Below are 14,141 nucleotides of genomic sequence, written 5' to 3'. Positions count from 1 at the left end.
AATTGATCACTGTAAGCAGATGATTATTAGAAGTGATTTGTTTTCTTTTTCTTTTAATTCTCTGAGCATGTCCATAACAGCAGGTGTCCATGACAGGTGCGCTCACACACTCACACACTCACAGTGAAGCTTATGTCGAGAGGGAAACAGTAAACAGTATTTGTATAGAAATGATTCTGTCCATTCAAGTGGTTTCAGCTGTGAAAATGAAGTGATGATGCTTTGATTAAAACATCTCTCTGACTTGCCACTTTCTGTTTTGACATTTCTTTGCTTATTTTCATTTTGTATCATTTCAATTTTGTTTTGAGAACTTTAATTTCCTTTTGTTCTTGTTTCAGTTTTCAGAGAGTTTTCAAACCTAAAAACAGGTCTGATTCCTCTAATCAGAAATTATCCAACAAAAAAAAAAAAACTAAACTAATTGATGCTCCAGTAAACTTTAACTTCACAGCCCACTTCTTTGTTTGTGATATTTTGGACTTGAAGAAATGTAATTATGCAGCTGTGCACTGCTGCTCCATCGAAAGAAGAATCAGTTCAAATCAGTTGTGTGCATCAGCTTCCTATTTTCTCTCTGTGTGTTTTCTTATGTTTAAAACGTGCCTTAAAATGGTTGGAATGACTGAAGTCTCTCGATACCTGATAAGGATTAAAGTATTTCCAAAATCAGTTTGTGTGTTTGTGCAGCATCAGTGAGCAGTTTTTCGTGGTGTGATAAAAACAACCGCTGCAACGCTGTTACTTTGCATTCCTGCTTGTGTCTCTGGTTAATTACACTCAAATCTAATTAACTGTGCTGAGATAACGCACGATGCAGTCTGTCCACCGCTCATCAAACTCTCTGTACAGCACACAAAGACGTTTGTACAGCAGATTACACATTGGCAGAATCAGCCAATAACAGAAATAACACATCCTGCATTCAAAACAACAACAACAAAAATCTCATTCTGGGTTTCAGACTCAAACAGACTGTGTGAAGCTGGAGAAGTAGATTTCTGCTTTAATGTTGTATACGCAGAGACACAGCAGGAGGTGCTAAGTGAACAGAACAAGCTCATTTAGTGAATAAGTTAAAGGTCCGGTATAATATAAAGGTAGATATCCATGTGTAGTGTGATTATAGATCAGCTCTAGCTTCTATATTAATACTGTGAAAGTATCAAAGCCTCAGTCCACAGAGAAATGCACACAGCCTGTATTCAGAAACTGAGCCTTAAAACCAGCCGTCAGGACTTCTGGAACTTTGTGATGTCACAACAAAGCAGTCACCAAGCCCCGCCCACCTGGACCCACCATCCAAACCTTACAGGATTTGGTTTCTCTGAGTGTTTTTACCTGAAATCTGCTATATTTTTATTGGATCACTCAGAAAACAGTCAGCCAATCAGAAGAGAGGCTCAGAGCCTCCTCTCTTCTGATTGGCTCACTGACCTGTTGTTACTAGAGCTGCAGAGAGAAGCCTGAGAGAGGAGATGAAACTACACTGAGATGGTTTTTGGTTCTTAAAACCACAAATATATCTTCTTATGGATCAACACTTCAAATAAAACACAAGAAGAAGAAAATAATGGAGCTTAAAAAGGAAAAGAAAAACAATGTTTCTCAGTTTAAATTCTCAAACTGGAAAAGGACTGATCTTCACTTTATCGTCTTCAAAACTTCAGTTAGAGTGAAAGAAGTTGTGATGCAGACATATATTTGACTTCTGGAGAAGAGTCTGTGTCTACAGACTCATTATTTAATTGATCTGAAATTAATTAGAGCTGCTGATTAACCTTCCTGCACAGTAAGAGGACAACAGAGACCGTTACTGACACATGCACATGTTTGACTGCAAGGACTAAAATTAACCAGCAAACACACACACACACACACACACACACAGATCAGGGTACATGCTGGCTTTTGTCACTATCACGTCCATCATGTGGTCTTTGTTGGCAGCCCTTTCTAATTCTGCCTCACAAAGCATTTCTATGACAACCAGCCTTTACATGCAGCCGTTATTCAAAGTCTCGGCAGCGCGTCAGAGGCTGAAGCCGCACATCAAGCTGTTGACATGGACACATTAAAAACGCCTCGTTTCAGTGAAGAGATTCGGCAGTTTAACACAGTGGTCTCAAGAAGAGGGGGAGAAACCCTCAAACCTGAAAATTTGCTGCATCGTTCACTAATCGGGAAGGTCGTTGGTTCGATTCCCGGCTCCGCCGGTCCACATGGGCAATATCCTGAACCGCAAATTACCCCCAATGCCTCATCAGTGTGTGAGCGTGTGATAGTAAAGCGCTGTATGAGTGTGAGAGTGAACGGGTGAATGTGGCTTGTAGTGTAAAGTGCTTTGAGTGGTTGGTAACATTAGAAAAACTCACGTAAGTTCTGACACTATGGCCTTCGGAGGACGCGGCCTACGAAGGTGTGGCCCTTCGCAGCCGTCATTGACCGTGAAGGCAAACTCATATTTACGATGTTGTTTGTTGCCATATTATTTTTATTACCGGTGCGCAATGAATCATGGGATAGGTCGGCCAACTAAGGATCCACCGGTTGGTGCCTTTGTTGCCTGGGGAAAGACAGATGCACTTGAAGGAGCCTTCGAAACCGGACTAGTCGCGCCACAATGACGTAATCGGTCTTCGAATGTAGCCTCCGAAGGATGCAGCCCCTGAATTGGGAAACGGTTTCTGTCACAGAACTGGCAGAAGTCGTGTTTGTCTTGTGATGAAGTGACTAGAACCACAGGAGCAGTGAACGCAGCACAAACATCAAACTCCTGAAGATGCAAGTGAAAAGGTGATTTGTCCATCTCTTCCTTGCATCATGCATGTCCACAGGAAATATCAGCGTGTCTGGTTCTCTCTCTGCACAGAACACTGAAACATTAATAGATCACATTTTTCAATTTATTAGTTCCGGTCGCAGGAAAATGTAAAAGCGTTAAATGATAAATTACACGGCCTCGTTCCCGCGACTGAATGTGTGTCCTTCAGATTGGAATTCATTCAGTGTAGCAATGTCTGAGTTTTTCCACATGCACAAAAGGCACAAAAAGCAAATGACTCTTCATGTGATGAAATTAAATGGTGCGGAAGCCGACACAGCAGGATGTGGCAGTCTGCTGCTCAGTTCTGGGAAAAAAAAAAAAAAAAGAAAAAAAATACCACACTCTGTTATATTCAGAAAACGTCCCTGCAATCAGAGCGAAACACTGCGTAACAGCAAAGAATAAAAGGTTATACATAAGTGAACTGATTGTGCATGGCAACAGAGTCCGATCCTTTCTAACTGGATGCGTCTTACAGCTCAAAACACTCTGGGACTTGTAGTTGACCTCTCTCCGAAAGTTGTTACGGTGTTGACGCAAAATTTTTATATTTCAGCATCTCGTTGTTTGAGCTGATGATTCACGCCGGAGAGCCCATCACTGTTGTTCCTGTGTCTATTTCCAAACTCCACACTGATGCTAAAAATAATCATCGTTCATTACAAAACTCCGGTAAAACAGTGACGTTCAAGAAAACTGACAATAACAATAAAAAACTTGGGTGAACCAATGAGGCGGATGCTATTCCCAGAAGTATTAATGTTTTTATTTTAGCAATCATCAGATATTTCATCGTCCTTCTGTGTAGAACAGTTTTACCATTAAAATAAAAAAAAAAACTCTCATGGTAAACAGCTGTCTTGTTGCAAACTGAACGACCTGCTGTGCACAGCCGATCAAGACTAATCATCTGACAAAGAGATGAAGGACTGACAGAGAAAAGACACAATTACACCCCAACATCAGTTACAGCAAAATTCAAAAGGAGGATGGATCAGAAAAAAAATGTATCTCCATTTAGTTCAAAAAGCAAAGACAGAGAGGAAAATAAAATACCAAAGAAGAAGAAGAAAAGCAGCTTGTTTTGAAGAGTTTCCTGTCGCTGCCGATGGCAGAGCTGCAGCCTGGAGCTGCTGGTAATTTATTAGAGCTTCATCTACCTGCTTCTGGGAGCTAATGAGACACGACACGCAGTCAGAGCCAAAACAGAAATCAATGGATCCTTTTCACAGCTGAGTGGGCACCTGGTTTTGGCTAAAACATCCATTAATAAAAGAACCAACAGGGGTATAACCACCAGAGATTACTGAGCAGAACTAAAAAGGCTGCGATAGCAATCAACCCGTTGGGTTTGGTCCAAATGCCAGTTTGCTCTGATGCGTTCAGGGCCGGCGTGAAAGCCATTCAAACAACCAGACTAAACAACCACCCAGAGGACGGTCTGAGGATCTGCGTCCAACCGCATGACTAAAGCCAGCGTTCCCTGTGATCAATGGACATCAAAAGTTTACAACTTTAAAACAATTCCACAAGTTTACTGCAGAAAAGGTTCATGCGTCAAATTGCATGTATTACATTCCTACCATCATCAAGACTCTGCTGACCCCTGCACTTTAATTAATCATTTACCCTGGTGGTTCACCGCCAGGCTATTTATAACTGTGCCTTTTAATTATGTTGTGCATTCAGACTCAGAGTATGAAGTGGGAGTTAAAACTGGCAGCATTACGTTTTCACTCGATTACTGAGTGTGATGTCGATGGAAGATAGAAATGACTGGAAAAAGGGAAATACATTCCTCACAGTGGTGTGATGGCTGCTTGGAAAACAAAAAAGAAATCCTCTGACTTTTCATCTAGCACCTTAAACATGTCCGGAGTTTGAGCAATACTTTGGTTTATGATCAAATACCTGCAAAACTAAATGACATCAACATCCATCAGCCTCAGCAGCTCATGTTAGCATGCTAACATGCTAAACTAAAGACAGTGAACATGGGTAAACAACAATATGCCTGCTTAGCATTAGCATGTTAGCACTGTTACTGTAAGAATGTTTCCACATTGTTGATAGCATTTAGCTTAAAGCACTGCTATGGCTAGCCTCACTGAGCCACTATCATAATGTTAGCCTCCGTGTTCTTAACTACAGTCCAGTAGTTTCATGACACTGACCCTCCTGTTTCCAAAACAAGGGAAAAGGTAAATGATATTGATTCAGAGATTTATCGTTTTTCTGCAACCAGTCAAAGATCCCAGGATTATCCTCAGTGCACAAACGGCCAAAAGATGCTGCTCTCTGCTTGACAAACCCTGACCTTCGTTAGTGAGGTATGGCCACACCCACAAAGTTGATGGAAACTTAAAGATGCAACGGCTGGTAGTCAAGCTAGCTTCCAGAGACAATAACCGACTGTGGCCACAAGAGGGCGGTAAATTACAAGACGGATGCAAACAGGCAATATGAGATCCTTTATGAGACAAAACACTGTTCTGAGATCAGATGACAGAACGCCATTGGTTCACAGTATGAACCGGTCAATAAAGTGCTCCTGACTCTGTGCTGAGAGAATCCAAAAGGCCTCCAGCAAGAAGTACAACTTATTCTCTTGAGTAATATTATATCATTTTCATTGTAATTGTACTGAAGTCTGTTATGAATATTAAAATATAATAAATATCTTCAGAGATTTTGAATAATTGATCAGCAAATACACACATACATCCACAGACACGGGTGGCGGACTGTCACAGCTGTTTCTCCTCGGAGACCAGTTGATCTCAACACCTGGACTGTCCCTCCCTCAACAGCTGCAGGTCCTCTGTTCTATTTTTATCTGCCTATATCATTTCCACCACTGAGACACAAGTGTGCTCGTCTCCCACCCCCACTCACATCTGTGCAGTTTGCATTTTTACAGGTATTTGGTCGATAAAAAACAAAGTCTTCGGCTAATCTATTCTTCTTCCATACAAATCATAACCTCAGTAACCTCAGCTGTAATTTGCTTTTTGAAAATCTATTTATTTTTCTTCTTCTAATAGATTATTATGAATAAATTAGGAGCTGGTAAATTATCACAGCCTGATTTTATTACGCTGTTTAATTGGGGGCAGTGAAGCTTTTGGGGAATGAGCTGTTAGTCGTGAGTCATTATCGTCACATCTCCAGCATCGCAATAAATATTTAACATGGTTTAGTTTTTAACAAGCCCCAGATACGAGCAGATGAGTCTGAATTCAACAGACTGTTAGTCAATTAGGAATTTCTTTAGTCCAGTTAATGAGCCATTAGGATGTTATTTACAGCACAAATAACAAAAAAAATCTTCACGAAACACTAAATCTGTATAAACGAGGCTTTAGGTGACAGGACTGTAAATGGACGTTCATATATTCACATCCTAACTGCCTCAGTGGTTGCAAACTGTAGTTGAAGAAAGTAGTAAAAAGTGACTAATTAAACTGATTCCAGAGGCAGGAAGATTAATAAATCATTACTGTGGTCTGGAGGCCAGACAGAGCTGAGGTTCTCCTGCTGCAGAGATTCGTCCGCCTGATACTGAAACCAGACCGGAGGGAGGAACGACAGATTTCCTCAGCACAACGAGCCGAGTGTGAGATTGAAGGTGAGACACGAGGGATCACTGGTTTTTACATTACCTCCATATTTTTTTGATTAGAAGTTGAGAACACAGTTTCCCTGTGCTCAACTGCTTTATGATGCGAGAACACTGTTGCTAAGCAACAAAACTGGACACCGTCTTGGTTCCTCTTTTAAAAAATGATAAATTTCGGTGTCATGACGGGTCGGCCTGCACTGGCACTGATGTGTTTTTTTTTTCCTTCTGTGTTCATCATGACTTGTAAAATCAGGACTATCGGAAAATAAAAGTCATGAATCAGCAAGTTGAAGTCTCATGAATGCAGTGCCCCCCACTCGACTGTATATACCTTAAGTTCACATTTTTTAAATTCACACGTGCCCATACCTACATTGCAATAGTTTCGGTCACTGCCATCATTCCTCATATTCATCCAATGGAAATGATGAGGAACAAAATCCACAGTCCTTCTTCCGTGTAAAAAATTAAACCAGAGTTTATCTTCAGCATCAGAGTCAGAAAAATCAAGTGGGTATCTTTCAAAGTCTCTTTAGTTCACTCTTTCACACGAAGAAGACATTTTGGGAGAGTTTGGGAACTTTGGTAGGCGTTTACTTAATTTTTCTATGTCAAACTGCTGGAGCCACATTAGGTTTGGTTAAACTTTGGAAAGTATTTTTGGATGTATAGAGAACCAGGACTTTTGTCCCCCATGTCTTCCATTGGAACCACATTCAGGAAGAATCCCTTCAAGGTTAGTTCGGACGGGAGGAACGACTGCAGGAGGTAACTGTTTCGAAACTTTATAATCATAATGACACCATTGGCATTTAGATGAGTTTTTCTTTCACTGCACAATTCTGTCTGCTATTGGGAACAAAATTTTTGCGGAAGAAAATGAAGGCTCGATTTAAGGTGCCACTGCGCAACCAAAACAGAAAGAGGATATCACTTTAGTTTATAACTACCAGTAGCTTTCCCTCTAGGGAGTGGAAATTGGTGGTCGGTATAACAACTGGAGTGAGATAAGAATATATTTGTTACAAGGCAGTTGAACTGTAATTTTTCAGATATAGAAAACAGAGAAGTCATGAACCCAGTGAGCAGTCAGAGAAGGTTCAGTCTGACATCTTTGATCCTGACCGCCTGGAGGGTTCACTTGGTGTTAACGCAGCAGTTAGTGACACCGTCCTCCTTCAGTGCTGATTTGTACATCTTAAAAAGTCCCTACATTGATGTAGTGATCCCTTTTAAACCTTAAAACTTTTAAAGCTTTGCTCCTCTGAAAAAAAGCTGCCAGATTTTCCCACTTTCTTTTGTGGCTAAATTCTGACTTTAGTATTTTGTGACAGGGGTCGCACCAAGCTGAGCCGTGACCGAGCACGACCCTTCAAGCTGGAGGCGTGCTGGTTCTCACAAACCTCAGTAAGAGATGAAAAACTCATCCACTGAACCAAAAAGTGCAGAACATAACCATATGCTGTTGTGACATTCTGCTTGGTCACCAAAAAAAAAAAAAAAAAATCCATTTCCTGGCTTCACAGTAAAAGTCTCCTACTTGTTAACTTTTAATGTGAAGCAGAAGCTGCAAGAGATGTTCGGTCTTCACCAGCTGAATTTCAACATAGCTCAGATACAGCTGTAAAGCATGTCAGCATGGTGGTCCTGCTCTATGAGGACGGGGAAATGACCAAAGGCTACACTAAAAGATTTGACATTTGACACTTTCACATTTGATTTAATTTTCGTTTCATTTTAGAGATTATATATTTCATTTGACATGGGAACATCTCGGGATCCACCCAAGAAGAGCTGGGAATCGTTACTGGGGAGAAGAACGTCTGGAGAACTTTGCTTGACCTGCTGCCAAGCTCTCGATTTACCACTCCATCTTCGTTCTGACACTCACCTACGATCGTGAGCTTTGGGTCGTGACTGAAAGAATGAGTTTCCCCTGCAGGGTGTCTATGCTCAGCCTTAGAGAGGGAAGGAACTCTGACATCGAAGGGAGCTCAGAGTAGAGCTGCTGCTCATTCGCGTCAAAAGCAGCCAGTTGAGGTGATTCAGCCATCTGGTTAGGAAGCCTCCTGGGCAACTTCCATTGGACTGGCAGGAGGCATCGAAGTAGACCCAGAACATGCTGGAAAGATTATATATCTCATCTGGCCTGGGAACGCTTTGGGAGTTGGAGAATGTAGCTGGGGTGAGGGACATCTGGACTACTTTGGTTGCCAAGCTCTCAATTTATCAGTCGATCTTCGTTCTGACCCTCACCTATGGGTGTGAGCTTTGAGTAGTGACCAAAAGAATGAGGTCGTGGGTGGGCTCAACCTTAGAGATAGGGAAAGGAGCTCTAGCATTTGGATGGAGCTCGGAGTAAAGTTGCTGCTCCTTCTAGTCGAATACCAGTTGAGGTGGTTCGGGCATCTGTTAAGGATGCCTCCTGTGCACCTTCCATTGGAGGTCTTCCAGGCACGTCCAACTGGTAGGAAGCTTTGGGGAAGACCCAGAGGACTCACTCTGGAGGGATTATTTATCTCATCTGGCTTCAGGATCCACCAAGAAGAGCTTTGAAAACATTGCCGGGGGAGAGGAACGTCTTTACTACTTTGCTTGACCTGCTGCCACCACGACCGCAACCTCGGATTAAGTGGCTGAAAATGGGTGGATGGATAAATAACACTGACCAATTGAGCTTTGAGAAGTGTAAAGAAGATTACAGGTTGTAAGATTTGAATGAAACACTGGAAACACAGGTGAGGGTTTAAAAATGGAATTAGCTTCTGTTTCTTTTCATTCCTCCCCTCTCTCCTCCTCCTTCAGCCTTTCTTCTCCTTTCTATTCTGGTCTCTAATGAAGCAAGACAATAATAGAATCTGTCCTGGCAACAGACACATTGTGGTTGTTATACAGGCGAGGATGATGTCTCAATGGGCTGTGAAGTAATCTGTAAATGGAAGCTATTTACGTCCGGAGCCAGTTACAGAGAGGCAGGGGAGAATCGCTGAGGATTACTGACACAGTTTCCCCCGGAGGGTTGTTCTCAGAGACTCTCTCGACTTCTGGACAGGTCTGTAAAGTCTGTTCACCCAAAGTGATAAAGATCTCTCTCTCTCCTCCCTCCGGTTTGATGTGTCCATTTTTTGAGATGTCTTATCACGATAAGATATGAGCCTGTCTGGTGTTTTCCCCAAACCACTTCTCTTCTCCGTCAACTAGGCTGGTTCCCTGTTGCATCCAGTCTAGACTCTGTTGCTGGTCTACAGGGCAGTAGACCAGCAACATACCTTGGTCAAACCCTACACTCCAAACAAAGCAAGACAATGATTACAAAGACTGGAGGCGATGGAAGTGAACAGTCTGGCCTGTGTGGAGGTCATGAGTCAGCAGCGTGATAACGAGGAGAAGGTAGAGGAACACATGGTTTTATCGCTGGCTCCAGTAGGTGGCTGCAGGAGCGAGCGACAACGAGGTGGAGAAATAAAACTACAAATCAAGCAGAGAGTAATTAAGAAAAATAAACTTTCATTCAGCTGACAGAAGAACTTCTCTTCGAGTCACCTATGTTAATAAACTTTACTTAAATAAAGTTTTCATGTTAAGTGTTGATATTCAGCTTTATAATTGGGTCTCGGTTTTTCTTCCAAATCAACAAATGCAAGTTGTTCATTTTACACAGAAAAAGCTTGATTTCTTTTCTCAGAGCTGCACTGATCAATAATTTTTAGATTTCCAATGAATCAAGTGACTCTGTATAAGGTGAAAGGTGCTTCTGGATTCTGCTGAGCATCAAACTATAGACAGACAAAGTTAGAGACGAACTAACATTCAAAATGAGGACACTGATACAGTTCCTTGGTTCTGTCATTAATAATTAGCTACAGTTAATCAGTGAAGTCGTTCAGTACAACGCTGTAATGACTCTTTGTTCTAAGTCTTTGTATTGAATCTGTTCTCGACTGACTTCATGAGGAGTTTGACCTCCTTCCTTTAAGCCGCCGTTCAGATTTTCTTTTATTCCCGTAGCTACTGAAAGGCTGAATCTGTGATGTAATACAAACACCTTCTCTTCATAATACCTTCCTTCAAGGCTCTAAATTTTTAGTCGCGCTTATTTTCTTTCCAATACAGAACGGTTTTATTGTCATCATCTTTGACTTTTTATTTTTATTTTTTTATAAATATATTCTATGTAACTTCTGTCCCCCAGCGCGGACTGCTGCTGCTGTGACCTGTGTGCTTAATGATCGCCTGCAAACCACATTTACTTTGGGAAAATAATCAATGTGAAGTTGAACTTTCCATTACAGGACATAAATGGTCCCAAGATTAAAGTCTTTTTTTTTTAAGGGAGTTCAGGCCAAATCAGCAAGAATCAACACACACACACACACACACACGCACACACAGGAAGGAAAAAGCAAAGGTATATAACACACTGTTTCCTGAAGAAGAGTAAAAGCTGCTAAAATATGAACACGGGTAAAATGATGAACTACCTGAATACCACCTGAGGAACATTAATTATTCATATTCCTGCAGTCTGTGACCTTCAAATATGAACTTTCAGCATCAGCAGATTGAGGACGACTGAGATCCACACAGGTCGGGAGACGGACTCGAGAAGATCTGAACCGTTCAGACCTGGAGACTGAACAAACACGGTGAGTGGGATTACTAATAATCTTGAATGTAGGGAGGTCAGAGGTCAACAGCTCTCCTGCAGCTGGTAGAGCAGCCACGATCCGATCAAGACACAGAACTCAATAACATTTTACTTCCCCGTGAACGAGTCTCTCCTCTAAATTTAATCTGTTTTTTGACCAAATAAAGGAAAAGATTCAAACTGATCACGTTTTGTTTCACAGGAAGTCGACTTAATGCTCCAATGATTTATTTTAAAGAATTTGCATCGGTTGTGCACCTGCAGCTGGAGGAATTTAAATCTCACAAAGAAGTGTAACCTGGTTGATACCTGGGGGATAATGGGTTATAATTATGATGATTTCAGCTGGAAACAAAGAAAGAAAGAATAACTACTTCATCAATTTGAAAAGTTTAGATAAACACGTACAGAACTGTTTACACGATGAACAAGAGACAAATTCCCGACTCACTGAGCTTCTGTTTTAAAAAGAAATATAAACAATAGAAAATTAAATAAATTTTGTCCTTTGAACTGATGCCTTGATGTGAAGTTTAAATGCGTTTAATTACTGTTCACTGAAATAATTAATTTGCTTTTTTACAATTAACATCTACAAAGCTGCAGAGCTGATTATTAAATAAATGAATGGAGCTGAGTCACGAGAAGATTTATGAATGAAGCTCTGAATCTTTGCCCAAACGATGTACAACAAACACGTTATGGTTTAAATTCTTGGTTCAGCAACACTTCACCAAGTGTCCACACCTGCAGAGCTCAGAGGAAACCACTGCACTGTGTTTATTACTGTTTATAATGCAGAGGACACAGGAGCACAGGGACTGTAACTCTGACTTTATGGTCTTTAATGCAAACCCACATGTGTGCAGAAGCTCTGCAGCTACAATTAGCTGCATCCATCTACTGAAGTGCTGCTATTGTCGGGTTTTCCTGCCTCTCTGTAATCCTGGAAACTCATGTTCAGTCCCATGACGCCACTTCCCTCCTCATCTCTTCATCCTAACTCTCGGTGCACATGTCGGCGCTCCACATGCGACAGTACAGAAAAGCGTCGCTACAGTGCTGGAAGGTGCTCGTCGCGTGGATCCAATGGCCGTCTCATTAGCAAGATGCTGAGACCTTGATGATGCTCTGCGGTGTTAATGAGGCTGAAACTCAAAATTCACCGCACCCATGTTCGAAGTTGAATTTATTTTTAATCAGAGTTGTAAAGATGCAAGAAGGAGGCAGCAGTGGTTTATGGGTCAGAGAGGTGAGTTCGTGAGGAGACCTGAGCGCTGTTGGTTTGACTTCCTGAGGGGGGGGGGGGACACTTGTTAATTTACTATATGGACACAGCAGATGCCCTCAGGAGCTTCATCATGTAATTAATGCAGCTATAATAGATCAGTCCTCCAATAAATCCGACCGTCTTGAAGGCCATTACTGCACTGAGAATTACAACAATCTAGTCAAAAAGACAAAGAAGCATGGGTTAGTTTCTTAGCAATTTCAAACTGTAGAATTTGTCTTTTCTTACAAATGTATATCTTGATTGGAAAAAGCATTATAGCCTCCTCCTGAAATATATAAAAATTCACCTTAATTCTTAGTGTAAGGTTTGATATCAGAGGCCAAAGATCCCAAAGTGCTGCTGCAGTGTAACATCACTAACCTGAGGTGATGCATTTTTTATTTTTTTTTTTGGTTTTAGTGTCAGGACAAGAGCCAACAGCAACATGATGCAGCTGTTTCTGCAGATGTTTCTGCAGCTGGAAACAGACTCCTCGGTGACAGAGGAAACAGAATAACGTTGCTGCTTCAGTCAGTTCAGCAGCTGCTCAGGAAACTTCACTTGTTTGTGTTGTGATGTGGTGGAAAAACAAAAATAACAAAATAAGGAATGTAAAAAGACCCAACCGGTTTCTTCATTATGTAACAGGAGCAAGTGAATTGTTGGCTGGTTGCTACATATTGATTATTTAAACACAAATGAATGGTGTCTGTGTGGCCTAAATAGCTCTATTCATTCTTTTCAAGCTTTGTTTATAGATTCTTTATTTGCTAATTTATTGATTCAGTCATTGTCGACCTCTACATCATTTCTATAAAGTGGGGATGGTTTTATATTCGAGGACGAAACATTTTTCCCAACACTGGTTGTCCTGGTTCACTGGTTGTATTGGCTCTTATGTTACTGATTGAGTCTCTTACATTAAAGGAGCTATATGCAAGTTTTTTGCTATTGCTACGTAGCATTAGCATTGACAGCTGTTTACTTATCAGTCTTTCCAAGAGCTTCAGCCATCGTTGAGTTTACAATACAAGAGGTTATTATACGCCTTCTGAAGCAAGTCTAAAGTGAGAGGGATGGGCTTACCAGGCCGGAGCTAGCTGGTTAGCATGCTAACATCAGTAGAAGAAAAGAAGTGACAGCAACAGAAGCAAAACAAGAGGGTTGCTTTTCACCTCTGGAGACAGCTGTTGGTGAGTAAAGGAATGAAGTTTGATGCTGAACTCGCAACGTTTCTTCAGTAAGTAAACAGCTGCTAATGCTAACGTTAGCTATGTAGCAGTGGCAAAACTTACAAAAAGCTCCTTCAAAAGCGCACTGCACTGATTTATCATTGCATCTCCTATAACATCATATAAAAACACATCTTTTAATATCTAATTTATTCATAACGTTGTTGTTCCTTGTCAAATCCTGGCGCCTAAAATTACCCATAATGCAACTCGACAGCCAATATTCACATCTTACCGACTCCAAACCCCCAGATTTTTTCCATTTCCAACTTTTAGTCTCCAGACCCAACCAACACCGACTCAAACGACATCACTTGAGTCAATGTAGAGCCACAAAGCCTTTATGTAACTAGAAGTTCAGAACTGTTTGATATCGGTAGCGACACTTTTTTTCAACACCAATTTTTATCAAATCCATTTTAACAAAAACAAAATAACTGTATACATTACAGTACAAATTTTAGTTTTACTTTAGTTTTATTTTTAAGTTCAGTCTCTTTACTCACAAACATGTTCGTATAAGTAACCGGCCAATTGTC

The 14,141-nt window shown here is 41.1% G+C and overlaps 1 protein-coding gene across 6 annotated transcripts in view; it reads right to left on the bottom strand.

The window, feature by feature from the left end:
• cadps2 (Ca++-dependent secretion activator 2) overlaps nt 1–14,141 on the bottom strand; it is a 178,509-nt gene that overhangs the window by 107,450 nt on the left and 56,918 nt on the right. The gene's annotated exons all lie outside the window — the stretch shown is intronic.

This window comes from Seriola aureovittata, chromosome 10 (assembly GCF_021018895.1).
Source record: "Seriola aureovittata isolate HTS-2021-v1 ecotype China chromosome 10, ASM2101889v1, whole genome shotgun sequence".
NCBI classification, from domain to species: Eukaryota; Metazoa; Chordata; class Actinopteri; order Carangiformes; family Carangidae; genus Seriola; species Seriola aureovittata.
Note: the sequence above shows the minus strand (reverse complement) of the source record. Positions and strands in the feature narration are given on the sequence as shown.